Below are 12,584 nucleotides of genomic sequence, written 5' to 3'. Positions count from 1 at the left end.
CATTCATTCAATCCAGAGAAGTAATTACATTATTTTTAAAATGCTGCTGTTGTTGCTTTTTAAAGCACACTCCCATGAACATATGGTATTTGTCATAAAAATGGAAAAACATGCAAACTAAAATGTAATGGAGGTGTGGTTGCTGCTGAGAAACCAAATCGTATGCGTGCCTTTCTACACAGGAGTGCACTTGATTAAAAGTCAATTGAAGCAAAACTGCAAGTATTAGTGAGAGATTAATATGATTCCTCTTCAAGTTCATGAATCTGTTGGAGTTATGTTTCTGACGTTACAATGGAGACAGGAAACAAGGATTTATCTGTATCCACATTCCAAGTATGCAAGGAAATTAGGTAGATCCCATCAACTTTAAGCTTCTGGCAGACCAACAAAACTGTGATGCTCCATATAACCTTTGCTATTTGAAATGGTTCTGTTTTAACTATTTCAAAATTTTACCTTGGAATTGCTTTTAGACTGATTTTTAAAGTTTTTTTTAAATGTTTTCATTTTTTTCAGACATCCTTATAGATTGGAGGTAAGATATAAAAACCTTTAATAAATAAACAACCATATGGGGCTTTTTATACTAAGTCAGACCACTGGTATATCTTCATCTTTATTGCTTCTACTGACTATAATCTGATGTCTTACCTGGAAAAGATACTATGAGTTTAATTTGAAATCCTCTGAACATGTATACTGAAATTGAACAGCAACCCATTTCCCATGGCCCTCTACCATGAAGCTTTGTGCCCCAACTCTATTTCTTTACATTTGTGCATTGGATTATCGGGGGGGGGGGGGGAGGAGGGGGAAGATTTCTGGCCTTTTTTATTCTGCCCCAATTTCAACAAATCCCAAGAGTTCCAGAATTCCATTTCCTAATCTTATTATTTTTCCTGCTCTTCCTTGGGCACAGAGTTTATATCAGTGTTAAATTTAAGCACATTCAGAATTGCTTCACAGTAATGTAATCACTCTATAGGGAGAGATACCAAATCAGTTGACTGTCTCTTGTGCACTAGCTTTGTTCCCAAGAAAAAGCATTGGCTAGCAAGTGAGCTCATTATGTTCTGATTCTTTCAGCTCATGTTATAGATCCTGGTATACGACAGTTATCTTTTCTGTCCTCTGGGTATAACACACCAAAGTGACTCTCGGGATACTCTGGTCATAAAACGTTGTCTTCTTGTGATCTGATTACTTTCTGGTAGTTCAGAAGTCAATTAATTTTGTCTCTCTAGAATTTTTGAATTTACATGGAAGTAGTAAAGTGAGATTTTAAAGCTGTAATAACATAGGGATATATGTATATAATTGAGTGCCTTCAAATCACGTCAACTTATGGTGGCTTCATGCATCTTAAAGGGTTTTCTTAGGTAGTAGATCTAATGAAATGAATCAATTGTGTCTTGAATCTTAGCCCAGGTAGAGATATATTTCTAAATTAGGAGTATAAATCTTCACTTGTTTCATTTTTGAATGCAGAAAAAAATAATTTCAGCATTTTCTGATCATTTTGAAAATATGAGGATTTCAGTGCAGTGTTCATGAAGTACTTATCCTTTCAAAATAACTGAGGAAAGCCCATTTGCACAAAATTCACTGTGCTGAAAACATACTATTCAGGTTTTGGAATCAAAATTATGGGAATATATATATATATATATATATATATATAAGGCCTGGGCGGTTTCGTTTCGTTAATTCGTAATTCGTTAATAATTCGTTAATTTTTCCAATTACAAAACGATAACGAACCATTCTGGAGGAATCATTAAAAAAACCAAATTTTTAAACACGTTTTGTAAATGCTTCGTATTTTGTTATTGTATTCGTTTCGTTATTGTTCAGAGGTCGTTTCGTTATTATTTCCGCATGTCTGGGCCAGTTTTATGGTTTAATTAGTGAAAAAAAATTATAATATCACACCAACAGTCAAGAACAGAGGGAGAGGGAAGCTTCAGAAGTTTTTGGAGGTTTTTTAGCGTATTTCGCGGTCGCGTCCGCCATTAACGAATCGATTCGTTATTGTTTCGGAAATCGATTCGTTATTTTTTTACTATTTACGAAATTTCGTAAATATCGAACTTTTTAAAAGGAAAATTTTGTAATTATTTTAAATATCGAAACAAAAAAAACCCCAAATACAAATCGATTTTAGAAACAAATTTTTGCGTTGTTACCCAGGCCTAATATATATATATATATATATATATATATATATATATATATATATATATCAGGTTTTTTTAGACGTGATTAAGCTTTCTAACACATCAAGGGTGTGTGTGAGAGAGTGTCAGAGATGATGGTCCATATATAGACACCAGAATATCACAATAGTAATATTGGCACAATGCATCCACAGAAAATTGTCAAGCAACCTTTGTTTATTTGTTCAGTCCCTTCCGACTCTTTGTGACCTCATGGACCAGCCCATGCCAGAGCTCCCTGTCGGCAGTGGCCACCCCCAGTTCCTTCAAAGTCAAGCCAGTCACACCAAGGGCACCATCCATCCATCTTGCCCTTGATCAAGCAGCCTAAAACATCAAGAAGAAGAAGAAAATCCAGATGCAAATCATTTTTGCTGTTAAAATTATTTTCAAATAGTGATAATTTCATCATGTTACTTTAGTATGAACATATTCTATGGATAAAAATGTAACTGAAAAAGATATTATATACTAAGCTAGCCTGACAACAAGGGTGGCTCCTTTTTTCTGCAATGAACAGGTCCTAAGGCAGTCCACCCAAAGAAGTTTCAAATAAATTGATTCCAGGTTACTAAAAAATGTGTTTCTGATTTAGTCTGCACTTGCCAGTTATTTGTATGATTTAGAAGGCATGCTTTACAATATGAATTCAAGTATAGCAAAATAATATGACGGCTGAAACATTTTCTGCAACAAAAAAAAGGCACTGTAAAGACTCCATATACATTTTCTAATACAAATATTCAATGTAAAATATTTAGCTGGTGTGAAGTCTTGGCCTAGTTTTCACTCCTGTTCATTTCCCTGTTTGCTTTCTTTAGGGTGGGCTGTTCCATTTTGCTGAGTTTAGGGGTGGAGCTTAGGATCCCCCTAGAGGCCTAGCTCTGTTGGTTTAGCCCTGTTGGTTCAGAGCTTGGTAGAAAGACTTTTTCCCCTCATTCTTTCTTTGGCAGAGCTTTTAGTAGTTGAGCCAGAAAGTGTCTGGTCTGGCTTGGCAATCTGAAACAGGCATCCTAAGCACGTATATGCCTCATAGACCTAACCCTGAGAGTCTATAGCTGTCATAGATCAGAGCTGTATATGCCATAGATTACATCTTGTACATGCCTCAAAGTCCAGAGATCAGAGTAGAATTTGCCTTAGAGATTAGAGTGACACTTTTCTCAGTTATCATAGCCTGTGTTTACCCTAATAGAGAGTACTTACCTCATAGAATATTGTCTTGTTCTTTACCTCAGAGCACATACCATCTTTATAACTCATAGTCTCCTGATATCTATATTTACTTCAGAGTTTATACCTTATATCTGTACTTCACCATTCTAATCCTGTATCATTTTAGTAATCAAACTGTGCCTTTGTACTACTTTGTTTTGATTCACCTTTTTAAAGCTCTAACAGAAGTTGTCTTTGCTTTGTTTAGTAAACTTAATTGCTTAAATTTAATCTCGTCTCCAGAGTCTTACTTTAAAGAATTAAAGTACATTGAGGGCATACCGATGGTCACTGGGGAAATAGCCAGACATGCGCATAGTTTTCTTTCAATTCCTGGCGTGCCATCAGAGCTGTACTGATTTCACCTAGGCACACCCAGCAATATTTTGTCAAGCAATGTAGATACATTCAGGGTAATCATTTGGAACCAATATGTCCTCATATCTAATAGCCTCTGGACACCAGCAAAGCTATCCATTGGCAAACAACCCAGAAGCAATATTGGCTCCAATTGGCCTAGGCTCAAATTTAGACCAATTAACAAGATAGCTATTTAAAAAAGGACTCAAAGCTATTAGTTAATGTTATCAACTCTGGAAAGAAAGGTTATGTCCTATAAATAAACAGAAAGAGAAAATAAGTGTACAAAAATGCCTCTAATTCATATTTTTCCAGATATAAACCTAGATTCTACCTAATCATAATCTAATCATTTGAAACATAAGGCAGATATCAAAGGAGAAAAGAGAAATCACTTTTGTTTAGCTCTTTGTGAAAAAAATCTTCAGACATTATCTCATTTGTAAGCATGCTTGACCTATGAAACAGATAAAATAATCCAAACCTATTTCAAGAGTTGTGTTAAGAACCCAGTTAATTTTGTCAAAGTTGGCAATATCGCACTGGCAAAGCTTCTTTGTAATGGTTTAGATATGATCCATTGGTACTCCTTTTTGGTTGGACATGTTACTTGTCTATTAGAATAAGCATTGCTATTTGTGGATGCACAAGTTCTTTTAAATTAAATTTCTGTGACATAGAGTTTAACTGAGGCTTAACTTTGGTGAATTATGTCTGCTTTTACTGCTGCAAAAAAGACTTATTTTTCAAGCTTGAGAAGGTAAACATTCATCATTTATTATTCATTGGTCAGGAGATGTGCTACTGACACCTGAACATACATTTCATAAATGCCAACTTTAAGGAAACGTATTTTTGGAAATACAGACAGATTATAACAATGTATATTAGGCCTGGGTAACAACGGAAAAAAATGTTTCTAAAATCGATTTGTATTTGGGGTTTTTTTTTGTTTCGATATTTAAAATAATTACAAAATTTTCCTTTTAAAAAGTTCGATATTTACGAAATTTCGTAAATGGTAAAAAATTAACGAATCGATTTCCGAAACAATAACGAATCGATTCGTTAATGGCGGACACGACCGCGAAATACGCTAAAAAACCTCCAAAACCTTCTGAAGCTTCCCTCTCCCTCTGTTGTTGACTGTTGGTGTGATATTATAATTTTTTTCATTAATTAAACCATAAAACTGGCCCAGACATGCGGAAATAATAACGAAACGACCTCAAAACAATAACAAAACGAATACAATATCGAAATACGAAGCATTTACAAAACGTTTTTGAAAATTCGTTTTTTTAATAATTGCTCCAGAATGGTTCGTTATCGTTTTGTAATTGAAAAAAATTAACGAATTATTAACGAATTACGAATTAACGAAATGAAACCGCCCAGCCCTAATGTATATGTAGCACTTTTATCTATCTTAGGTTTTGCCACTAGCTTTCCCCCATATTTTTCTTATTATTTCCTGTTTCCTTCCATTGTAAGCATACTTACAAAACCCAAAGCTATTCATTAAAAGGAAAGCACAATTTAATGCAAAATACATGGATTCCTGTTGAAAATACTAGTTATTTTGCATTTAAATTACATGTAGGGAAGTTACATGTGTTTTCTTTGTGCAAACTAAGGACGCCATCACACTAGAGAATGGATCCACTTAAAATACGGTTTCTTCCTCCTGCAGAATTGTGGGGTTTGTAGTTTTGTAAGGCTGTTAAAGGCTCCTCCCTAAACTACAAACACTAAAATTCTGCAGGAGGAAGAAACCGGATTTAAACTGGATTCTTTCTCTAGTGTGATGAGGTAGTAAGTAAAACTTTAAACTATTTGTGAAAAAACAAAGATGCCAGTACAGAAAAACATACCTAAGTTCTCTGCATGTATTTTATGTGTCAACAAATACATAATAAAGCACATAGCTATGTATATTTTGTACCAGATACTCATTTCAACTCATAAAGCATATGTTTTTCTCTGTAAGAAAAGCATGGGTACTTTTGTGCATATGATGTTTTCCCCAGTGGTGTCTCAAAGAGGAAAGAATATTACAACTGGTTTCCGTTTCCTTGGTTGTGACTTAGGCATCAAGACATCCCTTCATCACTAAGGATACATTCCATATTTACATCTCTGTTCTAAAATAAAAAGACTCACACAGAGACACATAGATCTTTATTTTATTTACTTATCTACATATTCATGTGCAGCCCACAATCCCAAGACCTCAAGATGATGAGACATGTGCATATAATAAGATCTGCAAGATCTATATAAATAAAAATGTAATGTTCATTTGTGGGATTAACATAACTCAAAAACCACTGGACGAATTGCCACCAAATTTGGCCACAAGACACCTACTAACCCAAGGAGTGGCCATCACTCAAAAATCATTTTGTCATTTGGGATTTGTAGTTGCTGGGATTGATAGTTAACCTACAATCAAAGAGCATTCTGAACTCTACCAATGATGGAATTGAACCACATGTGGCACACAGAACTCCCATGACCAACAGAAAACACTTGAAGAGTTTTGTGGGCATTGACCTTGAGTTTGGGAGTTGTACTTCACCTATATCCAGAGAGTACTGCGGACTCAAACAATGATGGATCTGGACCAAACTTGGCACGAATATTCCATATGCCCAAATATAAGCACAGATGGAGTTTGGGGAAAATAGACCTTGACGTTTGGGAGTTGTAGTTACTGGGATTTATAGTTCACCTACATTCAAAGAGCATTCTGAACCCCACCAACAACAGAATTGGGGCAAACCTCCCACACAGAACACCCATGACCAACAGAAAACACTTAAGGCCATGCAGTCCAACTCCCTTCACCAGGGCAAGAAAATGTAATCAAAGCTCTCCTGACAAAGAGCCATCCAGTCATAGATATAGATAAATATATATGATTCACACACACATATATAGTATCATAGATTTGAAAGGGACCCCTAAAGAAGGACAATTATATGTTGCATGTTCTAGAGTAGGCAAACCAGACAATCTCCACATCAGCACTGACAAAGAAACAGCAAGAAATACTGTTTAACCAACAAACATAAGGAAATTACATATATTAGAAATCAACACTTTCTCGTTACTTTATTTTCCAGATCACCACACTGGGCCACAGCAATGCATGGTAGGGGACGGCCAGCAAAATAATAAAATTATAAAAGATACTTTGAAAAAAAAAACTCTCATATGACAAATACACACATATGGATTTGATCTTACTCTTAATTATTACTGGCCAGTGGTAGTCTAGCCTCCTTGGACAAAGCATTTCTCAAATAGCTTTTTAAAAAGTTATCACAGTTTGAGAAATTTCTTATCTGAAATGTCTGAGACCAGAAGTGTTCTGTTTTAAAATACTCACTTGTACATATTGAAGATGGGACTCAAGCCTAAACACAAAATTCATTTATGTTTCATATATTCCTTATACATATCCTGAAGGAATATTTCTATTAATTTTGTGCATGAAACAAAGTTTGTGTACACAGAATATCAGAAAGTAAAGGTGTCACTCTCTCCTGGGTATGTGGACATTTTTAGATTTTGAAATATTTTGGATTTCTTAATTCCAGATATGCTCAGTCTGTGTTATCATTACACCATGCAATCCTTTCTTTCTTACAAAATACAACTTGCAAGAGAAAATCACTCTTTGCTTCCTTTTTATTTTACCTAGAAGTGTTATAATGCCAATAAAATCCCCATAATCTTCAATTATTTTCATAAACAGAGAAAAGAGTCAACTATCACAAAACAGCCCCTCCTAATGTGCTGTACATCTGTGGAGACAAACACTAACATGGTGCATTCTGGGGCTTCTCTATGTAAAAACAGAAGAATTGGCCATTTTTATTTTCTCTGTTGCAAATTGCTTTACGATCCCTCAGAGCTGATCTGTTAAACCAGCTCAATAACTCCAGAGTGTGGTTTGGGTTGCAATTATATTAGTATTGCCAGCTGCATTTCTCTGAGAGTAATGCCTGAAATTGTAGAGTAAATTAAAGTAGTCGTTCTAGTCATGGAACACTATCTACTCTTTTCCAGTCCAATTAATAACCTCTGCATTACAATACTCTGAGAGTCTGTACAAAACAGCTGCAGGTTGAGTGTATTCTCAATTCATTTTCCATGTGGTTTCTTACAGAATGTGCTAACTTTGATCAGATTTTGCTTTGCTTGGTGTATGTTTGCATGTGTACAACATCGACAGCAGAACAATTGATGAATCTGTCAGGTACACTTTACTTCATATTCATTTTTTTAAAAACCCTCACATTTTGCCCTCTACGAGAAATCCTGTGCTTATGTGAAACCCAAATTTCCAACAAACTATCATAAAGCAGTAGTTACATTTAAAAATATGTTAATTCAGGGTGTGCAACTAGTAACATGAACATGATGTGTATAATAGGCTTGGGCGGTTTCATTCGTTAATTTCGTAATTTGTTATTAATTCGTATTTAAATTAGCTTACGATCCAATATTGAGCCATGCAGGAATAGTGTGAGGAGTAAATTAGATTCGAAACAATTTTTTCAATTTATTACGTAATTATTTTGTAATTATTTTGTAATTATTTTGTAATTATTTTGGCATGTCTGGTGCAAGTTTTATAGTTGTTGTTTGTTTTATCACACCAACAGTCAACAACAGAGGAAGAGGGAAGCTTCAGAAGTTACCCCTGTCCCATTTGGAGGCTTTTTTAGCATATTGCGCAATCGCGCCTGCCATTAACGAATCGATTCGTAATTATACGAAATTTCGTATATTTCGAAATTTTTAAAAGGAAAATTTCGGAATTATTTAAAAAAATGAAATGCAAGGGCCCCCTAAAAACAAAATGAGTTTAGAACCAAAATTTTCCGTGGTTACCCAAGCCTAGTGTATAACACATATAGTGTACTCAAGTGTTCTATATATAGGAGGGAGTAAGAGAGATAATCTATTTCCATAATTTCTTTGTTCATGTAAAAAATGAACTGTCTGAAGTGCAGTTTCCTTAAATCATGGAGGCTTTCCACATAAACGAGAACTCTGAAAGATCACTTTTATGCTTTTTATTGTTTTAATATGAGAAATCCAACAATGGGATGGGTAGTGGCACTAATGTGCTCACTTCATATATTTTCTTAGTTCCTGTATAGCACATCTGATTAGAGTGCAATAAAATAGATGCATGAAATTGCATATCATTGGTTGTACAATCATTTTTTGTTTATTTGTTTGTTTTTGTTTTTGTGGACCACTGTGCAAAAACATCTCAAGAACAGAAATAATTTTGCTAGGTGTGTGCTAGATAGCCACATGACATCAGCTTATAAAAGCATTTTTTTCTCATTATGCCCATAGAAACTCCCTTACCATGTTGCTTTGACTTATAATATTTGAAGTGGAGCTCATTGTAGGTAGGTACTATCCCCAACATTGCATACCCAGATAACCAGTGCCTGAATCCTCCCCTGACTCCTCATTTCTTGTGAGTCCTTGGCATCTTCTTGATTTTGGTTCCAAGACACTCCACACCCAATCCATAGATACCAACATTTGTGGCAAAATCGAGATTTGCTTGATATTTTCAAGCAATGGATGGTTAAATTTGTGGATATGGAGGGTTGATAGTATATCCCAACTTTCTTCCAAGAATAGGAGACAAAAGTGCAAATCTCTAATAAGAACATAATTTGTAGGCACCCCATTGCCTAAGAGTCTCAACTGGGACTCTATAAATGGGAGGCCTTCAAGTACTGAGATCGCCTTCCGATGTCACAGACAACAGGCATAGCCTGGATATTCATAGAATCATAGAGTTGGAAGAGACCTCATAGGCCATCCAGTCCAACCCCCTGCCAAGAAGAAGAAAAATTGCATTCAAAGCACCCCCGACAGATGGCCATCCAGTCTCTGTTTAAAAGCTTCCAAAGAAGGAGCCTCCACCACACTCCGGGGTAGAGTGTTCCACTGCTGAACGGCTCTCACAGTCAGGACATTCTTCCTAATGTTCTGATGGAATCTCCTTTTCTGTAGTTTGAAGCCATTGTTCTGCGTCCTAGTTTCCAGGGCAGCAGAAAACAAGCTTGCTCCCTCCTCCCTATGACTTCCTCTCATTTATTTATACATGGCTATCATGTCTCCTCTCAGTCTTCTTCAGGCTAAACATGCCCAGCTCTTTAAGCTGCTCCTCATAGGGCTTGTTCTCTCCAGACCTTTGATTATTTTCGTCGCCCTCCTCTGGACACATTCCAGCTTGTCAATATCTCTCTTCAATTGTGGTGCCCAGAATTGGACACAATATTCCAGATGTGGTCTAGCCAAGGCAGAATAGAGGGGTAGCATGACTTACATCTTTATCATTGTCAGTAACTCAAGAAAGTAGCCCAAAATATGCCTGGTAATTAATCAATACTGGTCATAAATTCATTTTCACAAGTATTCTACATGTAATCACATATAATAGGTAACATCAGGTTCAAAATGTGCTGCTCGTCAGGTTATAAGACAACTGCAGTTGCAGGCATTGACATGTACAATCTGTCAAACCTCTATTCAACTCCAGCCACATGAATGTAGTGATTCTGCTTGTTTGGATCTGATCTATATGACATCTCCTGTCATATTTTGCATTCAAGAGAGGTTGAGCTTAGCCCTCTGATCCAAAAGAAGTAGAGTCAATATGAATTGACTGCCAAGTATGAGTAAATACAATGGACTTGTTTAAATTGTAAATAATATTACAGTCCCCAAATCTTGCTTTTGGCAAGCACTTTGTTGCTTATGCCAATGGCAATTTCTGCCTATAATCCCATTAATTCAGCTACAGTGCTGCGGCTGCTAACTCTTGGTATTTACAATCTTCTTAAAGTTATTCCATCACAAAGAAAAGCAAAGGAGAAAAGAACCACCAAAAGAGATAGAAAGTCATTGTGCCATGCTCCACAAAGGCTTAAGGTGGGGTTGGATTTGAAATGCATATCGACAAATCCATTATTTGTTGGACAAGGGAGGTGAATAAAAAATAATCCATAAACAAGCTTTTGAAATATAGGGCTCCATAGAAGGAAGTTGATAACTTCTTAAACATTACGTGACACCACTACACAAACCCTATGAAACATTGGCAAATACCACACTTTCTCAATTATGTAAGACTTCACTTCTGTTAGCTTCAGAGAATTGCATCTATAAGGAAGATACTCAAGAGTCTGGTGCAACAATATAGTTTTCCACATGCACTATGAATAAAACGTATCCTTTTATTATTTGGACTCATGTATGCACATATCTCCTTTTTCCATCTCTATGTGGGGAAGAAATGCATTGAATTCAATATAAGGACAACACCTTTAGATCAGTGGTTCTCAACCTGTGAGTTCCTAGGTGGTTGGCCTACAACTCCCAGAAATCCCAGCCAGTTTACCAGCTGTTAGGATTGAAAGCCAAAACATCTGGGGACCCACAGGTTGGGAACCACTGGCTTAGAAGGTTGATATAAAATGTAATTATATACCTGAGCCCCCCAGAGTTACCTTTATTGGTATCCAGTTTTCAGAACAACTATTTTCCCATAAATAACTAAAATACATTGGACCCTTGGTATCTCCTGGGGTTTGGTTATAGAACTCCCTGTGGATACCAAAATTCATGGATGCTCAAGTCCCATTATATACAATGGCATAGTAAAATGGGGCCCCTTATATAAAATGGCAAAATCAATGTTTACTTTTGGATTTTTTGAGGTGGGTGAAGATATTTTCAAGTCATGGATGATTGAATCTGTGGCTATAGAATCTATGGATATGGAGGCCAACAATAGTTAATTCTGGCTATATGTCTCAACATGCAAAAACAGTGATTTTTTATTTGTTGTTTTCCCATTTTTGTGGGGGTTCAGCACCACTAACAACAGCAAATGTCTCCATAGCAACAAATTCCATCTCACTCAGTTACAATTGCTAGATTGCCTTCCTTGCTGTATAAAGGAATTAATTAGAGATAACTTATTATTTGTATCAATTTCCCCAACACTGATTATAAACCCCCATTTTCTCCAACTGTAAGTTATTCAGTTTTCACAACTTTCATACTGGAAATAATTTTGGGGCAGTGTTAAGCAGAACAGATTTTGACTAATTCTGTAAGCATATTTTGTAATAAATCTGCTTTCCTTCTCATTAAAGTTAGCTGAAAAGCAAAATTGATTTGTGTGTGTGTGTGTGTGTGTGTGTGTGTTAAGAACATTGTTGGAGAAAATTGATTTTTCACTGTGTCACCCATTAAGATGATAACTACTGCCTTGGAAAAGAGTGCAAATATTACCTAAATATGATGTGTAATCCTGTCACTGTTCCAGTTGTTCCTACATCTGGTTTACTAATTTTCTCTTTGGAAAAGTGCCATTTAGTTCAGACTGAGCAAAGGAATGGCACAACAAAAGAAAGAAAAAAAAGGAGAAGGAGGAGGAAATCAAATCTGGCATTTCAGTACCACTGCTTCATATGAGTTTCTAATCCTGCAAGCTTTTCAAATTGGTTTTGTTCATCAAGCAAAACAGAGCATGAGAAAACATTGTTGATTGTTCTCATTTCTCTATTGGCAATCTCTAGGGTAATGTTCATCAAAAGGAATGAACATTTTAAGAAGGGAGAGCAAAGCATGGATGCTAATATAGGAAACAACTTCGAAGGTGTCCTACAAATCTTAGCCTTCTTTGTTTTCTCTTTTCTGCTAGTAGAAAGAACTGATCAAAAGAAGGGAAGAATG

The 12,584-nt window shown here is 35.9% G+C and overlaps 1 long non-coding RNA gene across 1 annotated transcript in view; it reads right to left on the bottom strand.

Annotated features, from left to right (window-relative positions):
• Positions 1-2,378: 2,378 nt before the first annotated feature.
• LOC132766483 (uncharacterized) overlaps positions 2,379-12,584 on the bottom strand; it is a 70,520-nt gene continuing 60,314 nt past the window's right edge. The window contains exon 2 of the long non-coding RNA XR_009630495.2: positions 2,379-2,546. This is a non-coding gene — a long non-coding RNA (uncharacterized lncRNA). The remainder of the gene's footprint in view (positions 2,547-12,584) is intronic.

Source organism: Anolis sagrei, chromosome 2, assembly GCF_037176765.1.
Source record: "Anolis sagrei isolate rAnoSag1 chromosome 2, rAnoSag1.mat, whole genome shotgun sequence".
In the NCBI taxonomy this organism is placed as follows: Eukaryota; Metazoa; Chordata; class Lepidosauria; order Squamata; family Dactyloidae; genus Anolis; species Anolis sagrei.
This window is presented reverse-complemented; position numbering and strand designations above follow the sequence as displayed.